The 22,596-nt window shown below is 42.2% G+C and overlaps 1 protein-coding gene across 1 annotated transcript in view; it reads right to left on the bottom strand.

Moving 5' to 3' along the window:
* Window positions 1–22,596, bottom strand: part of LOC126456231 (brachyurin-like) — a 330,534-nt gene that overhangs the window by 274,993 nt on the left and 32,945 nt on the right. The window lies entirely within an intron of this gene.

Genomic DNA, 22,596 nt, shown 5'->3' with positions numbered 1-22,596 from the left:
AGAATGCAGCCACTGTGCATGATTACTGCCAGCGGTCATCACGATAATGTACAGTCGCGAGAAGAGCGGACTTGGGACGGCCACGTGGCACTACCGGGAGGGAAGACCATCGTCTTCGGGGTATTGCTCTGGCCCATCGTACTGCACATACAGCAGCAATCAGAGCAGCAGTTGGCGCCACAGTGACACATTAATTACTTCAAGAACATTCGTCTGTCATTGCTTCTCTACTGACAACACACAGAAGAGGATATTTAAGAATATTCGCTCCTTTGTGCAACAAAATGACGTGTGCACAGAATCTGGGAGAGCCCAAATTTTTATTATCGTCAGCAGACCATGATTGGCAAAATGAAATTTGGCATTTATACTTACGCCTTTTTCGTTACTTGTTTCCGTACCAAAGTCCAATACCTGAAATTAATACATTTCCCTTTCTGTACCACGGCTAACAGTATGCATCCTCATCACAGAAATACCTGTAGAGAACCTTCCCTATCGTCAACCCTAGATGAACTTATTTTCGTGGTTCGTTCACATTATGGAAGATCTGCAGTACGTTTAGCTTCACACACAGTGTAGCCCATAAGGCAGGGTAAACTCCTACTGGGAGTATCATCAGCTCGGCATCGTGCGAACAAAAGTATATCAGATTCGGAAATGTTTTTCATATCTTTGGACACCGAGGTTGCAGCATCAGCTTTTCATGATCGATGAATGTTGTGAAGTATTTCGAGGATCTTTAGTAATTCGGTATTGTGAATCATTCGGTGGAGAGGAACGATCTTCATGATTTCAGACCATGAATATAATACAGATACGCAGTGCACTGTCTTTACTTCTGTTCATCACTTTTATGGGCGATGAAATAAAAAACAACCAGAAAAGTTTTATTGAAATTAATGCAATTGGATTTGCAGATTATATGATCTGAGGCCAATCAGAGGAAGGAGTTCAGAACAGATTCAACGTGTGGAAATTAGCTCCTAGAATACCTTCATATCAGCGATACCAAGGCAGAGGCGACGGCATTCAATATAGACGAGCATCACGCAATTGTGAGACTAGGACATCATCAGCTACAGTTCTACAGTTTGTGGACTGTTTTTCGCACCTCTATAGCATAATCTCCAGGGATAATTCGATGGATGGAAGACAACGAACAAAGTTCAAAACGGTGCTGAGTTTTACCAACAATAAAAATTTTGACATTGAAGCATGCGCCCTCACAAAGAGAGGCATCGAGGTTCCTGGCATCACAAATGAAACTCCTGAAATCCACCAACCTGAAGACCAAGATGGACAAGAAATGAGACGAAGAAAGGCAAGGTCAAGATATCCCTTTTAGACCGTATCAGCACATCGAGACTACGGTTGTACAGGATGTAATGAGAGTGGAGCCTGCACGAATAGCTGGAATAAATTCGGGCAGACAAGTGGAAGGGGAACATCCTGTAGGAAGAAGCAGAACTCATTGGTTGACCATGATCAAGCATGACAGGTGTCAGAGGAAGGTCAGAGGATGATATTCTCCGCTACAGGTCTTATAGGGACAGAAGGAAGCAGAAGTGGCTCATTAACAGCACTCGATAGACGGGTATTGAGCTTTGATGATGACGATGACGACGACGACGATGATATAGCAGAACTAAGAGTCCACGATGATGGATAAGTGTCAACTGGCGAGACGCAGTTGAGCTTTTCCTAATGCGGCTGTCTCGAGTGTTTCGAAATCGACAATTAAAACCAGTGACCTCAAAGGTTCATCGAAAAAAGAAACAGCAGTGTGGGCATGCGAGACACCTCAGCGTCACTGAATGATGGCAGGGTATCTTACCAGACTAATATCGAGCTGTGCTGCAACGAGCCGACCGGTGGTATCTAATGCGCTGCACAGCTTGCAACTTCACCAGACTTAAACAAGGTTTAAAGGAACACTGGCACTATTACAGTATGGCGGCGACTGATGCCAATATAAAAGCATCAGCCTTCATTTTGGATACTCAGCGATCCCGACATCTACCAATTTTCTCAATTTTTTTCTAACTATAGTGGCGTACTATGGAAATTAAAATTACTACAGGGTACGCGTAAAAATAAGTGGAAGACAGCAAGAATGTTATCGAAAGGCTGAAGATCAGCAAATGATAGGTTTGTACAAGAAGTGGCAACCGTCAAAGAGCCTTGTTACTATGGTATCACAGCCAGCTGACACTACACAAGGGGCAATCACGCTGTGTTCAAGGACTGGCACCAGAGATCGCGCTGTTGCCCGACTGCGACAGCGACGCAACCTTCGCCGCCCAGTCACCGGACGCACGAGTGCCACGCACCCTGAGCTTAGGCGCCACCGTCGCCAAAGATCACCTTGGTAAGAGACTGCCCGACCGTAGCTCTCATGGAGGTATAAGGAGGGGAGATGCCATGACGTCACAAACTTGAAGCCGACAGACACCGAGCTCCGCCATTGCAGTTTGGTCAGAGGACTCGTTTCCGATTGTGCTACTGTGTAGAGCTGCGGAAGTTTTTTTCATTTTATAATGCCGGTTTGTGTTGTTTACGGGTGTACTAACCGTTGGAATAGTGATACCAAGTTAAAAGGAATCACATTCCATGCGTAAGTGGCCCCGTTCGTAAAATATTTGTCGTTTATATTCGTAAGATGTGCGGCCTTTTTTACGTTTCGTGAAACTGTTTCCTTCTTATTTTATTTCAGATTTCCGATCAATGAAGCTCGTAGAGCTCTGTGGGTTCATATGGTAAGAAGGAAAGACTGGATACCTAACAAATGGAGCAAAATATGTTCCCATCATTTTCGAGAAGAAGATATTGACCGAACTTCAGTTTCGAGTGTTCGGATCAGGGAAAATGCTGTACCATCAATTTTTCCTGCCTTTCCACCTCACTTACAAAAGGTAGTCTACGTGAAATCAGCATATTGATTCTGAATTCCTGTAAAACTAGGAAATAAACGTACAATGCCAGAAAGTATGAATGTTTTAATTAGGCCTCTAATTTCAGTTGTGTTTTTGCCTATAACCAATAACATGTGCGGATTACAGTGGAGTTAATCCATGTAACAATATTTTCATAGTTTTATCACATTTTCGGGCGTAAATTTCTATTTTTTCATGAGAGTTTGTGTGTTTTGTGTAATTTTATTTCTGTGTAATAAGACTTCAGGCATTAAGTCAAGTTATAATTGCCATAATCTGCTCTTCCTCTTTGTCATATTTAATTTTACTTCTTTCGGTCGTTAATTACTTAATCATCCATTTTGGAAAATTCAACAAGTTGAATCAGTATTCTTTGATAATAGTTTCACACCTGTAAGCACTGGTGTCTGTAGTGGAAGAACACTACTTAAATGCCCCAGTAACAGCATTGTATTTACTCTTGCTATGGGCAGTGACAAATTATCATATTGGAAAAAAGTGCTTAATTGTGTAAGACAATTTGTCTAATATATCATATGTTCAAGTGTATATTGTTACAATTTCAAAACATACAGTGGATCCAAAACCACCTAATTGGCACTTTCTTACTGCACTGAGAATACATCGACCCCCCCCCCCCCATGCAGCTTTTCATAAAGACAGGTTTCTTACCCCCTCACATCCACAGGTGTTTCTGTACTGTCATTGTAGTGCAAATAAATGGTAACAAGTCCAATCAGAATCTACAAATATTGTAAATGCATTATGGAATGCAAATAATTATAAGTAGGCTGTAAGATGTAATTGAACAGTTTTTGTTTTCAATCTTTGTTTTCTGTAGGAACAGAAGAAGAGACGACCACCAACACAAAGGCAGCAGACATCAAAATGTACAGTTAATTTAACTTCAACATGCAGAACTCAAGATGAAGCCACTACCAGTGGCTTTCAGGCTGAAGCTTCTCATCCTGCTAATCCCACCACACCATTGGATGTAAATCCTGAAGAAACACCAATAGTGAGGAACCTTAAGATGGATGTGTCTGTGCTGCTGACAAAAAATGAAAATTGTAGGAAGAAAGTCAAAGTTCTTCAGCAATCCAAGCGCTGTTTAATAAAAAAGTGGCATGTTTGAGTACAGTGATGGAAGAACTGAGAAAAAAACATTTTGTGGATGAAGACAGTCTAAGTGTTTTTGCAAGCATACCTGGAATGCACAAGCAGCTGTTGCAACGACAGGCAGCAAAGACAAACTGTAAGAGTGTTCCTAGAACTTACAGCCCTGGGCTACGTTCGTTTGCTCTTACATTAAACTTTTATTGCCCACAAGCGTATAAATATGTTAGACGCTGCTACGACACGTGTCTGCCACATCCAAGAACATTAGCAAGGTGGTACCAGGGTGTGGATGGTGCTCCTGGCTTTACCACGGAGGCATTTGCCATTATTAAAGCAAAAGCTTCTCATCAGGACCAGACTAATAAAATTCTATGCAGTTTGTTAATGGATGAAATTGCAATCAGGCAACACATAGAATTTGATGGAACATAGTATTATGGGTACATAGATATGGGGTCCTCTGTTGCTATGGATAGTTTACCTGTAGCTAAAGAGGCCTTTGTATTAATGTTAGTCGCAATTAATGGGTCATGGAAGTTACCAGTAGGGTATTTTTTGACATGTGGATTGAATTGGGAGCAGAAAGCTCATTTGGTTAAACAATGCATTAGCCTTGCCAGTGCCAGTGGCATTCAAGTAGTGTCTCTCTCGTGTGACGGTTGTGCCTCCAATATGTCTATGGCCAAATGCTTGGGGTGCAATACTGACGTTGACGGATTAAAGACCACATTTTTTGTTCAGGGTAACAATTTTGAAGTTGCATTTCTGTTAGATCCACCCCATATGCTAAAACTTGTAAGAAATGCATTAGGGGAGAGAAAACATTTTTGGGATGGGCAAGGTAATGTAATTTCATGGTACCTATTTGAACTACTGCAAAAGTTACAAGTGAAAGAAGGTCTCCACTTAGGCAACAGCATTACGAGTAGCCAAATCAATTTTGTGAATAACTAAATGAAAGTTAGGTTAGCAGCCCAGCTGCTCAGCACTTCCGTGGTAGACGCAATGCAGTACTGCTGCGATATGAAGATACCAGGCTTTGAAGATGCTTCTGCTACAATAAAATTTATAAGGATATTCAAGTGCCTGTTTGATATATTAAATTCCAGAAGCCTTCTGCAGAATAAGTGGAAGCAGCCTTTGAACGTTCATAATTTCAAGGTTGTTGAAGAATATTTAATGGAGGCTCAGACATACTTCAAAATACTTACGGTGTGCCAGGGACAAAGAGTTGTGGACAGTAACAGGAAAACAGGTTTCATTGGCTTCCTAGTGTGTATTTCTAGTGTCTTGCACCTCTATACAAAGCTTGGACCACAATCCTCTGCACCTTCGTTGAAGTTCCTCCCCATTTATAAGTGCTCCCAAGATCATTTGGAGATGTTTTTTAGTGCAATCCGTAGTCGTGGTGGGTGGAATAACAATCCAACAGCTCGACAGTTCATATCTGCCTATAAGAGACTCCTGATTCACAATGAAATTCGTGAATCAGACAGAGGCAATTGTATAGCCATGGAAGAGATCCCTATTTTGACGTACAGTGGTCAGACTATAGAACAACAAATCAGTTTCACCACTGAACGTAGGCAATTATTAGATATGGAAACCCATTTGGTGAGCCATGATCATGATTACGTTGAAGCTGAAATGATTCTCTCTGAACTGGCAACCCATATTGTTGTTTATATTTCAGGATTTGTGGTTCGTCACTTAGAGAGAACTTTACAGTGTGAAACATGCTTGTCAGTGTTGCGAGGGGAAGGGAGTCATACTGCCTATTCTCTTATACACAGAAAGAGTAGAGGTGGTTTGATTTCACCATCTGACGATGTTGTGGACATTTGTATGTGTTCTGAAAAAGTATTTAGAAAATACAGTGCTGGAAATAGGAGGGTTCCTTTGAAGAATCTTAATACTAAATGTGTGTCAGAGGTACTTGGCACTTTTCTGTTCAAGCCTGTGTTTGAGGAATTGGGAGAGCACATGAAGGATTAGCACCCATTAGATAATCACTTGGTACTGCTGATCAAAGCTATTGCGAAAAGGTACCTGCTGACACGTCAGAAACATGCTGCAAAATGTGTAACAGATTCACTCCATGAAAAAAAATTGAGAACAGCATACACCAAATTAGTTCTTTTTAAAGGTCAATGAATTTGTGAACATTGCTTTCCACACATCTTTCCCATGTTATTTAATTTTCCCTTTTAAAGCTGTGTTTGAGGGTACATATGAAAGCTTTACCTCCTTTTGGAAACATTTCTGAAGTATTTTAATGAGGTAGTGTGTGCTTCTGGTGGCAGTGCATTAAACAGTTTATTCTCCAGGGTATATATATATAGCCATTGTGAATTTTGTAAAGGGCTGGCCAATTTTTATTCGTGGTTTTTTTTTGATGATGAAATGATTACCTTAATTTGTAGCTACATGTAGTTTAAAGAGTACTGCATTTAGTAACGGAGTTCATTGTAATGAGAGTTTAGTGGTTTCAGAAGGAAAATTGTGTTTCTTGACTTACACCACTAAGGCTTTCAAGGACTCATTTGTAGATTGATCCAGGAAATTGGACCACTCCTATGATACACAGCTGTGATCTGAAAGTGTTTTTTTTTTTCACATTGTTCTGTGGGATTTTTTGTCACCAATTCTAGCCATACTACTTCATGTTCTGATAGATACATAATATTAAAAAGCCCATTCCATACTTACTTATTTTTACATTTGTTATAACACTGTCCAGATATAATTGTCTTGTTGGCTTGTTATTAGCACAAAACATATTGTGTAACCTGAGACATTGAACACATGTAAGTGCTTTGTTGTAACCCAAATGTCAATATTAATATTGTACTATATCGCAAGAGATTAAAATGTTTCTCAAAACTACATTGTTTATAACTTTCCCTAAAATTTTGTTAGTCCCACACTTCACATATGATTATATGGAATGTTAGTGGATAAACTATAATGAGATTGAAACACTGACGATTCGATAATGCAAGAACAGAGCTTGATAATTTGTACTTTAAAATGTGTTTTAGTGAGATGAAATGTACAAAACATCATAGTATGCCATGGAAGTCTGTGGTATGTTACAGTAATTGTAAACAGTAAGTGATAAAACATTATTGTGTAAATGTAATGCTAGTTTAAATGCTATGTGCAAGAAATGGTTCCAAGTGTAGCACTGGTTTAAGATATTTTGCTTGATCCAACATTGAAGCAAATAAAAAAAGAGGTAGGCTAAAACAGTCAAGGTGCCTCACTCTTTTCCATTATGTTTTATACATTGCAGTGAAATTTCAGACTATTGCACATAAGTACCTATCATCAGCAAGTGTTTAGCTTGACTTGCAGGTTGAAATTTAAGCAAGCATGTTTGCAGGGCATCATAATTTAACTATTGGTGATTTTAATAGGTCCTTTACACATATTTGTGTAATTGAGATTTGTTTAACAGTTCATGATTAGCATCAAAACTGCTACTTAATGACATGTATTGACTTATACACTAAAGGAAGGTTTCCTAATTATCATCTGACATGTAGGCCTATTGTGCTGTTAATAATCACACGGAGGAACAGTTGTGATTTCATAGTGTTCAGATGTTTAAACTACAATGGTATGGAAAATCCCATTGTGTGTACTTGTACAAGTTTGCTGTGTTGAATTCACAAAAGCACTATCATATGTTTATTTTTCTTGACAAAACACAAACGATGTTTGTATTTACAAATGAAATTTTCTATAAGTGTGTAAAAGAGTAAGAAATATCATCCAGTATGTAAACTAGCATAGCTTTCGGGTTCTGCTTTCAGTTTACATCGACACAAATACAGTGAAAGGTGATCTGAGTTTGAAAAGAGCTTTGTACACTATTATTTTTCATCATTCGAAGTTCGTATCCAAAAGAAATACTTAAATTAACGAGACCAAATCAGTTGTATTGCTGGGGCAAAAACGCATTAAAAACAAAACGAAAACGCCTGGAAAAGCTATTCTGACGTTGTGTTATGCATGCAAACATTGTAACACTCAACATCATCTGAAATTATTTCGCAGACATAACGTTAAATATGAAGAACACGCAATTCTAACAAGAGCCCTGTCACTATTTTGACCAATCAAACATGGCGGCCGACCACGCCCACCGCCTTCAAACAGACGTACAGCAGACGGCCGTAGTGCCATCTCCCCTCCTTATACCTCCATGGTAGCTCTAGCCAGTTCCTGCTGAGTTGTAGTCCAGTTCTGGCATAGTTGTTACCCAGTTGTCGAATAGCTCGGGTTAGCAGCAGTCGAGGATAGTTACAGTGCAGTCGTAACTTGCTCCACGAAAGTAGTGCATCAAACTGGCATCAAGACTTTAAGTACGTATATTTCTATGTAGCCAACTATTAACGTGATAACTTGTCCCTGTTTTGCTAAAGACTTTTATATGGATTTCAACAAGGAAACTTTGTACCAAAGTGTCATACGATATTACGCTGAGTGATGGTGTTCACTAGTTCTTTTGACTTCTATCCCAGAATCCACGTACCGTCCCGACTGGACATGGTACTCTTGGTGGTCAGACTACTCCGGCACTTCAGTTACCGTGTGGAATCAAAATCTGTTGCAGTGAAAATGACGGTAGGTACTTACGCCGCAGATGCTCTGTCCGCTGGAACCGACGGCGCAGAGTGTGAAGTCGTAGATGGGACCGCCGAAGTATTGGCTGCACTGCGTGTTGGACATGACGTTCAGTGTCGTGTACTGCAGCGTGTCTGGGATGACACCGTCTGAAAACAAACAACACGGCCTCGTGTACTCCTAAATGCTTCCATGAGTGACAGCTTCGCTAGATGTGCTGATGTTCAGTTTCCAAGAATGTTCTTTATCATGTAACGTTACGGAATTACACAGATAATGTGTAATGGAACTAGTAGGCCGAACATTAAACATATTCTATGTATTTTGTATTACATGTTTCTCTTCACATACATAGCTTCATTGTAAACTTTTATTAGGGTAACAAGTGCCACATTATATGTGCTTTTATTGAGGCATGTACAGGGTGACAATTATTGAACTATGTGAGAAAAAAACATGAACCATTGACCTTCCCGTTGGTAGGGTGGCTTGCGTGCCTCAGTGATACAGATAGCTGTACCGTAGGTGCAACCACAACGGAGGGTTATTCGTTGAGAGGCCATACAAACGTGTGGTTCCTGAAGAGGGGCAGCAAACTTTTCAGTAGTTGCACGGGCAACAGTCTGGATGATTGACTCATCTGGCCTTGTAACACTAACCAAAACGGCCTTGCTGTACTGGTACTGCAAACGGATGAAAGCAAGGAGAAAGTACAGACGTAATTTTTCCCGAGGGCATGCAGCTTTACTGTGTGGTTAAATGGTGATGGCGTCCTCTTAGGTAAAATATTCCGGAGTTAAAATAGTCCCCTATACGGAACTCTGGGCGGGGACTACTCGGGAGGACGTTGTTATCAGGAAAAGGAAAGTGGCGTTCTACGGATCGGAGCGTGGAATGTCAGATCCCTTAATCGGGCAGGTAGGTTAGAAAATTAAAAAAGGGAAATGGATAGGTTAAAGTTAGATATAGTGGGAATTAGTGAAGATCGGTGGCAGGAGGAACAAGACTTCTGGTCAGGTGAATACAGGGTTATAAACAGAAAATGAAATAGGGGAAATGCAGGAGTATGTTTAATAATTAATAGGAAAATAGGAATGCGGGTAAACTACTACTGACAGCAAGGTGAACGCACTATTGTGCCCAAGATAGATACGAAGCCCACGCCTACCACAGTAGTACAAGTTTATACGCCACCTAGTTCCGCAAATGACTAAGAGATTGATGAAATGTATGATGAAATAAAGGAACTTATTCAGATAGTGAAGGAAGACGAAAGTCATGGGTGACTGGAACTAGATAGTAGGAAATGGAAGAGAAGGAAACGTAGTAGGTGAATATGGAATGGGATTAAGGAATGAAAAAGAAATCCGCCTGGTAGAATTTTGCACAGAGCGGAACTTAATCAAAGCTAACACTTGGTTCAAGAATCATATAGAAGGTTGTATACAAGGAAGAAGCCTGCATATGCTAGAAGGTGTCAGATAGATTATACAGGGTGAGTCACTTAACATTACCGCTGGATATATTTCGTAAACCGCATCAAATACTGACGAATCGATTCCAGGAGAGGGGCTAGTGTAATTGGTTAATACAAACCATACAAAATGCACGGAAGTATGTTTTTTAACACAAACCCACATTTTTTAAAAAATGGAACCCCGTTAGTTTTGTTAGGACATCTGAACTTATAAACAAATACGTAATCAGTGCCGTTTGTTGCATTGTAAAATGTTAATTACTTCCGGAGATATTGTAACCTAAAGTTGACGCTTGAGTACCACTCCTCCGCTGTTCGATCGTGTGTGTCGGAGAGCACCGAATTACGTAGGGATCCACAGGATACGGTGATGGACCTTAGGTACAGAAGAGACTGGAACAGCACATTACGTCCACGTGCTAACACCTTTTTATTGGACTTTTTCACAGACGCACATGGACATTACCATGAGGGGTGAGGTACACGTACACACGTGGTGTCCGTTTTCAATTACGGAGTGGAATAGAGTGTGTGCCGACATGTCAGGCCAATAGATGTTCAATGTGGTGGCCATCATTTGCTGCACACAATTGCAATCTCTGGCGTTATGAATGTCGTACACGCCGCAGTACATCTGGTGTAATGTCGCCGCAGGCTGCCACAATACGTTGTTTCATATCCTCTGGGGTTGTAGGCACATCACGGTACACATTCTCCTTTAACGTACCCCACAGAAAGAAGTCCAGAGGTGTAAGATCAGGAGAACGGGCTGGCCAATTTATGCGTCCTCCACGTCCTATGAAACACCCGTCGAACATCCTGTCAAGGGTCAGCCTAGTGTTAATTGCGGAATGTGCAGGTGCATCATCATGCTGATACCACATGCGTCGACGCGTTTCCAGTGGGACATTTTTGAGCAACGTTGGCAGATCATTCTTTAGAAACGCGACGTATGTTGCAGCTGTTTGGGCCCCTGCATTGAAGTGAGGACCAATGAGGTGGTCGCCAATGATTCCGCACCGTACATTTACAGTCCACGGTCGCTGTCGCTCTACCTGTCTGAGCCAGCGAGGATTGTCCACGGACCAGTAATGCATGTTCCGTTGATTCACTGCCCCGTGGTTTGTGAAACCCGCTTCATCGGTAAACAGATAGAACTGCAACGCATTCTCTGTTAATGCCCATTGACAGAATTGCACTCGATGATTAAAGTCATCACCATGTAATTGCTGATGTAGCGACACATGAAACGGGTGAAAGCGGTGACGATGCAGTACGCGCATGACACTACTTTGACTCAGTCCACCGGCTCTCGCAATGTCCCGTGTACTCATGTGTGGGTTCGTGGCAACAGCAGCTAACACACCAACTGCACCCGCTTCTCCTGTGACGGGCCTGTTACGGACCAGTTTGCGTGCTACGACCATACCTGTTGCATACAGCTGGCGGTAGATGTTTTGCAATGTGCGGCACGTTGGATGCTCTCTGTCCGGGTACCGTTCTGCACACACCCTGCAGGCTTCAGCTGCATTTCGTCGACACTCGCCATAGATGAGTATCATCTCCGCCTTTTCAGAGTTCGAATACACCATGGTCACAGTTCCTACAACACTACACTATCACAGACGTCTGGTAACACGGTGTACTACAGTTGGTCTGCGTGCGGAGACGAATGCAGAATAACAACAGCAGCAAGCGCTACATGCGGACATTACGACAGCTAGACCAAACCACAACAGTGCACTACAGCCATACTCGTAAACACGGTCGTCATCGTAAACATGTCCCTGCAGATGCTGCTCGCCGACCGTGGCCCGTGTTTGTTACAACACGCAACTGATCGTCGGAGGTTTCAAGCGTCAACTTTAGGTTACAATATCTCCGGATGTAATTAACATTTTACGATGCAACAAACGGCAATGATTACGTATTTGTTTATATGTTCAGATGTGCTAACAAAACTAACGTGGTTCCATTTGAAAAACGTAGGTTTGTGTTAAAAACATACTTCCGTGCATTTTTGTATGGTTTGTATTAAACAATTACACTAGCCTCTCTCCTCACGTTCGGTCTGTGGAATCGGTTCGTCAGTATTTGATGTGGTTTACGAAATATATCCAGCGGTAACGTTAGGTGACTCACCCTGTATAATGGTAAGACAGAGATTCAGGAACCGGATAAAAATTGTAAGACATTTCCAGGGGCAGATGTGGACTCTGACCACAATCTACTGGTTGTGAACTGTAGATTAAATTGAAGAAACTGCAAACCGGTGGTAATTTAAGGTTATGGGACCTGGATAAACTGAAAGAACCAGAGGTTGCAGAGAGCTTCAGGGAGAGCATAAGGGAACGATTGACAGGAATGGGGGCAAGAAATACAGCAGAAGAAGAATGGGTAGCTTTGAGACATGAAATAGTGAAGGTAGCAGAGGACCAAGTTGGTAAAAAGACGAGGGATAATAGAAATCCTTGGGTAACAGATAAGATAATGAAATTAATTGATGAAAGGAAAAAATATAAAAATGCAGTAAATGAAGCAGGCAAAAAGGAATACAAAGAGTCTCAAAAATGAGATCGACAGGAAGTGCAAAATGGCTAAGCAGGGATGGCTAGATGACAAATGTAAGGATGTAGAGGTGCATATCACATGGGTAAGATAGATACTGCCTGCAGGAAAATTAAAGACACCTTTGGAGAAAACCACTTGCATGAATATCAGGAGCTCAGGTGGAAGACCAGTTGTAAGCAAACAAGGGAAAGCAGAGAGGTGGAAGGAGTATGTAGTGGGTCTATACAACGGCGATGTTCTTGAGGACAATATTATAGAAATTGAAGAGAATGTGGATGAAGATGAAATACGAGATATGATACTGCTTGAAGAGTTTGACAGAACACTGAAAGATCTAAATCGAAACAAGGCCCCGGGAGTAGACAACATTCCATGAGAACTAATGACAGTCTTGGGAGAGCCAGGCCTAACAAAACTCTACCATCTAATGAACAAAATGTATGAGACAGGTGAAATACCCTCAGATTTCTAGGAGAATATAATAATTCCAATACCAATGAAAGCAGGTGTTGACAGATGTGAAAATTACCGAACTATCAGTTTAGTAAGCCACAACTGCAAAATACTAGCAGGAATTCTTTACAGACGAATGTAAAACTGGTAGAAGCCGACCTCGGGGTAGATCAGTTTGGATTCCGTAGAAATGTTGGTACACGTGAGGGAATACTGACCCTACGACTTATCTTAGAAAACAGATTAAGGAAAGGTAAACCTACGTTTTTAGCTTATGCAGACTTAGAGGAAGCTTTTGACAATGTTGACTGGAATACTCTCTTTCAAATTCAGAAGGTGTCAGGGGTAAAATACATGGAGCGAAAGGCTATTTACAATTTGTACAGAAACCAGTTGGCAGTTATAAAAATCGAGGGGCATGAAACGGAAGCGGTGATTGGGAAGTGAGTGAGACAGGTTTGTAGTCTATCCCCGATGTTATTCAATCTGTATATTGAGCAAGCGGTAAAGGAAACAAGAGAAAAATTCGGACTAGGGATTAAAATCCAGGGAGAAGAAATAAAAACTTTGAGGTTCGCCGATAGCATTGAAATTCTGTCAGACAGCAAGGGACTTAGAAGAGCAGTTGAACGGAATGGACAGTGTCTTTAAAGGAGGATAATGGAAACGCGGATAATGGAATGTAGTCGAATTAAATCTGGTGATGCTGCGGGAATTAGATTAGGAAATGAGGCTTAAAGTAGTAAATGAGTTTTTCAATTTGGTTAGCAAAATAACTGATGATGGTCGAAGCAGAGAGGATATAAAATGTAGACTGGCAATGGCAAGGAAAGCGTTTCTGAAGAAGAGCAATTTGTTAACATCGAGCATAGATTTGAGAGCCAGAAACTCGTTTCTGGAAGTATTTGTGTGGAGTGTAGCCATGTATGGCAGTGAAACATGGACAATAAATAGTGTAGACAAGAAGAGAATAGAAGCTTTCGAGATGTGGTCCTACAGAAGAACGTTTGAGATTAGATGGGTAGAGGAGCTACTGAGCAGGATAGGGAAGAAGAGGAATTTGTGGAAAACTTGACTAGAAAAAGGAATCGGTTGATAGGACATGTTGTGAGGCATCACGGGATCACCAATTTAGGCCTGGAAGGAAATGTGGAGGATAAGAATCGTAGAAAGTCGTCAAGAGATGGATACAGTAACCAGATGAAGAAAGATGTAGCCTGCGGTAGTCATTCGGAGATGAAAAGGCTTTCAAAGAATAGAGTAGCATGGAGAGCTGCATCAAACCAGTCTCTGGATGGAAGACCACAATAACAACAACAGACTGCTGCTCCCATTCTGACAGACACTCAACTCTACATCCAAACGTGCGAACAGAAGGTACAGATTTCTCAGTGATCACGCACTGGTAAACGAAGAGAACTAAAGAAACCCTTAAAGCGTGGATTTGCTTTGGAACCAGCTAAAGGGTGAAATACAAGGGACCTCAACTCGCAGTTTTAGTTTCAACACGCAAACTGGAAAGGAACGACAGTTTCGGAATATGACTGGCTACTATCCTGTTCACAATAGAACAAATTTAAATGTCAGAAAACTTACTGACGGTTGTGCCGCGTTTGGCCTTATACTTGCGTCTACTGTTTTCAAAAGACATCCCCAAAAAAAAGAAAATTTGGCGCTCTCCACAAAAATATTTAGGTGAATTTCAACTGGACTAAGTCGCAATATCTAAATGCGATGTTAAGGAAATAGAGAATGTAGAAGTGAGGAAATGTGGCATTTTTAACCTATCACTTTCTGCCGCGCGGTGTAGCCGGGTGGTCTAAAGCTCCTTGCCAGTGTTTGCGCGCCTCCCCCCATTGGAGGTTCGAGTTCTCCCTCGGGCATGAGTGTGTGTGTTGTCCTTAGCGTAAGTTACTCGAAGTTAGATTAAGTAGTGTGTATGCCTAGGGACCGATGACCTTAGTTTGGTCCCAAAGGAACTTAAAATTTCCAGTTTATCACTTCCTGACCCGTGTAAGGTTAGACTTGTATCATGAAATAAGAAAACACTGCCTGAGAATAAAGTTATAAGAAACGACGCTGAAAATCTCAGGCATAGCTAATTTTGAAAAGCCGCTACAGCAAAGGAAAACAGGGATCTAGCATGATACCTGAAAAAAATACGTACCTACAGAAAAGGAAATAACAGCATTACAAAGCAGATGTAAACATGCTTGGTGGACTGAAGACAGTGATAAGGCAGTCTGCCGAATAAAAGTAGCTTGTAAAACGATGTACATTGACAAAACAAGAGATAAGCTCTCAGAATACGAAGAAGTGCTGAAGCAGACAGCAAAAATCCTCCGTAAAGCCCAAAGTTCAAGAGGGCAATGTTAATGTGGCAGTGAAGAATTAAGAAAAGTGAAAGACGTTGGCTGTGGAGTGATCTTGTGGATGTTGCAGTTCTTATTTGGGTGCTGGAAGAAAAACTCGAGACGAATTCCGCGTTATTCAAGACACTGCTTTATAGTTTTCTTACCCAAAAATGTTTCAGCACTTTTGTGCTATCTTCAGTGGTTTATTGTTTATTTTCTTTCTGAAAAACTGTTGTTTCATATTAACCTCTCAGGTGGATTATTTGAACTTCTGGTACAAATGTATTTGGATTTGTAAAAGGAACGATTGTTAAGTGTCAATTGTTTTTCATTAGTTTACATACAGCACAGAGTTGAGACATACACACATCAGAATAAGTTTTGCTTCGACCCGGTTCCTAGATCTCCTGAAGACAGACGTTAACTGTGGATATTGTATCACAGACACAGTCCCTTTAACTTTTCAGAGACGTCTCTAAACCCGCCCTAAGATGTAAACAACCATGCATGAGCAGCATCTATTAGACGGAGGAGGTTCGACAGCCGATAAGTTCCAGTCATTCCACCAGGAAGGAGGTACACGGCTCGTGTTGTCTGTAGTTCAATCACGCCTAGACAGTCAATACCGTGCGTGGTTCGATCACGTCTGCATAGTTGCTTTGTGCTAGGAAGGGGTCTCAATAAGCGAAGTGTCCAGGCGTCTCGGGGCGAACCAAAGCGATGTTGTTCGGACATGGAGGAGATACAGAGAGACAGGAACTGTTGATGACATGCCTCGCTCAGGTCGCCCAAGGCCTACTACTGCAGTGGATGACCGCTACCTACGGATTATGGCTTTGAGAAACCCTGACAGCAACGCCACCTAGTTGAATAATGCTTTTTGTGCAGCCACAGGATCTAATGTTAGACTCAAACTTTGCGCAATAGGCTGCATGATGCACAGCTTCACTCCCGACGTCCATGGTGAGGTCCATCTTTGTAACCACAACACCATACAGCGCGGTACAGATGGGCTCAGCAACATGCCGAATGGACCGCTCAGGATAGGCATCACGTTCTCTTCATCGATGACTGCCGCAAATGCCTCCAGCCAGACAATCGTCGGAGACGCGTTTGGAAACAACGCGGTCAGGCTGAATGCCTTAGACACACTGTCTAGCGAGTGCAGCAAGGTGGAATTTCGCTGCTGTTTTGGGGTGGCTTTATGTGGGGTGGACGTACGCCGCTGGTGGCCATGGAAGGTGCTGCAACGATTTGTACGTTACGTGAATGCCATCCTCAACGAGTGCAACCACATCGGCAGCATACTGGCAAGGCATTCGTCTTCATGGACGACAATTGGCGCCCGCATCACGCACATCTTGTGAATAACTTCCTTCGCGATAACGACATCGCTCGAGTAGAGTGACCAGCATGTTCTCCAGGTATGAAACCTATCGAACGTGCCAGGTATAGATTGAAAATGGCTTTTTATGGACGACGTGACCACCAACCGCTCTAAGGGATCTACGCCGAATCGCCGTTGAGGAGTGGGACAATCTGGACCAACAGTGCCTTGATGAACATGTCGATAGTATGCCATAACGAATACAGGCACGCATCAACGCAAGTGGTCGTGCTACTGGGTATTGTAGGTGCTGGTGTGTACAGGAATCTGGACCACCACATCTGGAGGTCGCGCTGCACGGTGGTACAACATGCACTGTGTGGTTTTCATGAGCAATAACAAGGGCGGAAATATTGTTTATGTTGAGCTCTATTCCAATTTTCCGTACAGGTTCTGGAACTCTCGGAACCGAGGTGGTGCAAAACTTTTTCTGATGTGTGTATATCACAGAGTTGAGACTTTAGGAGTAGTTCATTTACCGTATGCCTAAAGATTTTAGTTTTATAGTAAATTTGGAAATGACATAAATATGTACATGTGTTTACATACCTCACGCGAAGCTATTAATTGCGTATGGTGGTAGCTTTAAACCTACTGTACAATCTACAACTTTCATCTGCAAACATGTGAGCACGCGCATGCGAAACAGAGAGCGAGCGACTGAGACAGAGACAGACAGATAGAGAGAGATAGAGAAGGGAGAGAGAGAGAGAGAGATGGAGGAGGGGGGAGAGACAGATAGAGGAGGGGGGAAGGGAGAGATAGAGGAGGGGAGAGAGAGAGAGATAGATTAGGGGAGAGAGAGAGAGAGATAGAGGAGGGTGGAGAGGGAGAGATAGAGGAGGGGGGAGAGGGAGAGATAGAGGAGGGGGGAGAGATAGAGGAGGGGGGAAGGGGAGAGATAGAGGAGTGGGAAGGGAGAGATAGAAGAGGAGGGGAGAGGGAGAGATAGAGAAGGCGGAGAGGCAGAGATAGAGAGGGAGAGATAGAGGGGGAGAGGGAGAGATAGAGGGGGAGAGGGAGAGATAGAGGGGTAGAGGGAGAGATAGAGGGGGAGAGGGAGAGATAGAGAGAGAGAAAGAGAGAGAGAGAGGTGGAAGTGAGAGAGTTATGGGTAGCTAGTAGAGTGAATGGTGTTGAGTATAGGGAAGAGAATTTATTTTTACAGGTTGAGCGTATATATATGATATAATTTGCCTAAAAGATGGGTCACACTTTCGTAGGAAAGAACTTTAGAATAACTTAAACACTACCCACCCACAAATACGAATCACCATTGAAAGATAAACAAATCAAATGCTTAATGTCTTAAACCTCTCCATACACAAGAGAAACAGTAAGGCTGAGGTCGAAATTTATATGATATCTATAAGCAGCAGCGCAAGCCTTCAAAACCAATCCAATCACTCCATAACTTACAAAGAAGCCAGTTTCAAATATTTATTACACAGACTGAACAGTACATCTATGAACAAACGTGACTACACAGAAGAACTGAACGTGATAAAATGCGCTACGGTCGCAGGTTCGAATCCTGCCTCGGGCATGGATGTTTGTGATGTCCTTAGGTTAGTTAGGTTTAACTAGTTCTAAGTTCTAGGGGACTAATGACCTCAGCAGTTGAGTCCCATAGTGCTCAGAGCCATTTGAACCATTTTTTCGTGATAAAATGAACTGCACAGGAGAATCGGTACGATGCAAAGCCAGCAAACAAAATAAACAAGAAAATACAAAAACGGCGAACACGTAACACAATAGACAGAAACACACAGACACACACACACACACACACACACACACACACACACACACACACACACAGGAAGAGATGGAGGGAGAGAGAGAGAGAGAGAGAGAGATGGTGTGGGGGGAGGGAGTGAAGGATATAGGCGACATTACTCACATACTGTCAGCAGATAGTAAGTAACAAAAGGCACTTAATGACTTACAGCAATTGAGTAGGCAATATGCTACAGATACCGAAAAAACAACACAATACAGAGGAGACTTGGAAGGCATAATACCGACGCTGATAAATATAGTCGGTCTGGTATGTATCGATTAACATGCAATTACAATCAATCTGCACATGTTGGTCAAACGTGCAGGAAGTTTGGAACCAGATATACAGAACATGATTGCATTTGCAATTGTAGTGATGTTTTGGTGCCTTTTGGTTATTGATTATACCTTCTCTCCCATCGCCCACAAGCGCAATGACCATTTGGCATCCGTGCGCGGCTTGTGCTGCAGTCACTAAGTATGGAGTATGTACAACCACAAATCCAGGATTTTAACCGATTGCCACCACGGTTACTGCAGAGGCCCAGAACAATATTAGATTTAGTGCCATACAGGACTGTTTGCACTACTGCGTATGTTTTTAACCACATTATTTTATGACATTGCAACTGGGCAACGCAACTCTACAGCTGTCTTTGCGGATTCGTCGAAACACGACTCCCTTGGTTGCCCTGTTGATCGAGTTCTCTAGGTCCGGCAGCCTCGGGACTTAACTGCCTTCGACGGGGAATTTCATACGTTCTTGCGGGCACTGGAGCAGATAAGATGCTGCTTCAAGTGCAAAATTCCTTGTCTATTCAGTTTCTCTGAGCGACCGTCATTCTATATAATACTTGTACCCAGAAGTGAAAGTGGGACAGAATATACAAGACACCTCCATTAAGTATAATGGCTGTGGAGGGAGGTCTTTTTTCTTGGTACCAAGGCACATGAATATTGCGGGGAACGAAAGCGCAGATGTAGCAGCGAAGGAGGCATGTCGTGATCCTCAGTTATTTCACTGTGCCGTCCCCTTGCACACTATCGCCTCGCTGTTGAGGTACAGAGTCATGCTGCGATGGGAGTAACTGGATGTGACAGCTAATATGCTGCATCTAGTAAAGCGCACTACGCGGCGGTGTTTCAGCGACGAAGATGGGGTGAGCTTCTCCTTGCTCGTCTTCGCCTAGGCCACAGTCCTCTCACGCCTGGCTTCTTGCCCCAGCGCGGCGACCCTCCAGTGTGTGGTACTTACGGTGTACAGATCACTGTACGCCACATTCTGTTAGACTGTGTTTTATCTTCGGGCCAGAGGGCGACGGAAAATTTACCAGCAATTCTGCCCTCCGTTTTAAGTGACAATGAAACGAATGTGGTTAGAGTTGTAACGTTTTGTGATCTGTCCACCTTGTGTCCCAAATTTTAGGGAGATGTTCTTAATGTGTTAACAGTTTGGTACTTTATTGTGGCGCTGTTCGTATTGAGAAGTTTTCATTTACGTTCGTGCACTAGAGACACACTTGTGTTCCTCGCCAGTGTAGGCAAGCAGACTGCAGAGTCTCGTAAACGTCTGCGATAACCGAGTGTCTTCAATCATAGGAGTTTTCCGACTCAATAATACGTCTATAGTGTAGCCGTATCTATTTTCTGGACGTCACACTGAATCTCCACGGCGCCGCCAGTCTTCTACGACGGGTAAGATCGACACTTTTCTGATCACTTGGGTGATATATGCTAATCGAAGAAATATAGGGAAGAGTAAATTCACATAAGTGCAGTCTCACTAATTTGTATCTGAGTTTTTCGTTGTCTACTCCAGCTTAGGTGGTGGTCAAAGCTTACAAAAGGGTTACAACATCAACCTTTGCAGTGTTCTTAACGAACTTAAGAGGGCAAGCATTTTGACCGCTAGGTGTTGTGCCAGTCTTGGATAGGGTGTATACTAGGATTTATGATTGTATATTTGTTAGGATTCCATGTTGTGTGTTTTGCACTTTCATTCTTCTTTTATAGTTAAATATTCATTAATAGAATTCTCTTTTCTCGTTTAACTATGTTTTGTCCCTATTCTCACTCTGAATACATTAGATAAGGATTAGAAATAGAAGGTGGGATCAGAGCAAGGAATGTCAGAGCGCTGAATCGGACAGGTGTGTTAGATAATTTACAAAGGAAAATGGATTGGTTGAAGTTAGATATACCGGGAATGAGTGAAGTACGGTGACAGGAGGCACAAGAATTCTGGTGCATTGAATACGGGGTTACAAATAAAAAAGTGAAATAAGGGTAATGCAGGAGTGTGTTTCACAGTGAATAAGATGGTATTAATTCGGGTAAGCTACTATGAGCAGCATAGTGGACGCATTATTGTATCCAAGATACAATGGTTCAAATGGCTCTGAGCGCTATGGGACTTAACGTCTGAGGTCATCAGTCCCCTAGAACTTACAACTACTTAAGCCTAACTAACCTAAGGACATCACACACATCCATGCCCGAGGCAGGATTCGAACCTGCGACTGTAGCGGTCGCGCGGTTCCAGACTGTAGGGCCTAGAAACGCTCGACGGGTATCCAAGATAGACACGAAGTCCACACCCACCACTGTAGAACTTGTTTACATATCAACTAGCTCAGCAGAAGATGGAGAAATTGAAGAAGTGTATGACGACATAAAAGAAGTTATTCAGACGAAAATTTAATACTGATGGGTTACTTGAATTCGTAAGCAGGAAGAGTAGGAAAAACATCAGGTGACTATGGACTGGGGAAAAGGAATGAAAGAGGAAGCCGTTTGGTAGAGTTTTGTACAGACCATAATTTAATCGTCGCTAACACTTGGTTTAAGAATCACAAACGAAGATTATTTACGTTGAAGAGACCTGGAGACACCGGAAGTTTTCAGATTGAGTATGTAATGACAAGACAGAGTTAGGAATCAGGTTTTAATCTGTAAAGCATTTCCAGGTGCAGACGCAGACTCTTACCACAATTTATTGGCTACGAACTGTAGATTAAAACTGAAGGTATTGGAAAAAGGTAGGAAATTAAGGAGATGGGACCTGTAGAAGTTGAAAAAACCAAAGGTTGCTGAGAGTTTCAGAGGGAGTATTAGGCGACAGATAACTAGATCAGGGGAAAGGAATACAGTAGAAGACGAATGGATAACTTTAAGAGGTGAAATAGCAGCAGAGAATCAAATACGTAAAAAAACAATCCCTAGTGAAATCCATGAATAACACAAGAGATATTGAATATAATTGATGAAGAAGAAAATATAAAAATTCAGCAAATGAAGAAGGCGCAATGGAATACAAAACACTAAAATATCAGATTGTCAGGAAGTGCAAAATGGCTAAGCAGGCATGGCTAGAGGACAAATGTAAGTATTTAGAAGCGTATTTTATTACGGGAAAAATAGATACCGTCTACAGGAAAGTTAAAGAGGCCAATACAGATAAAAAGAAGCAGCTGTTCGAATATCAAGAGCTTAGATGGGAAACCAGTGCTAAGCATAAAAGGGAAAGCTGGAAGATTGGTGGGGTACATAGAAGGTCTGTACAAGGGAGATAAACGTGAAGGCAATGTTACAGAAATGGAAGTGGACGTAGTTGAAGATGAGATGTGAGATATGATACTGCGAGAACTTGACACAGCTCTGAAAGCCCTAAGTCGAAACAAGACCCCGGGAGTAGACGATATTCCGTCAGAATTTCTGATAGCCTTGGGATAGTCATCCATTAAAAAACTCTTCCATCTAGTGTTAAAGACGCATGAGACAGATGAAATACCCTCAGACTTCAAGAAGAAAGTAATAATTTGAGAGAAAGCAGCTACTGACAGGGGTGAAAATAAGCGACCTATCAGTTTCATGTCATGGATGCAA

Source organism: Schistocerca serialis, chromosome 2 (assembly GCF_023864345.2).
Source record: "Schistocerca serialis cubense isolate TAMUIC-IGC-003099 chromosome 2, iqSchSeri2.2, whole genome shotgun sequence".
Lineage (NCBI taxonomy): Eukaryota > Metazoa > Arthropoda > Insecta > Orthoptera > Acrididae > Schistocerca > Schistocerca serialis.
The sequence above is the reverse complement of the archived record's forward strand: the minus strand, read 5'-3'. Positions and strand labels throughout refer to the sequence as shown.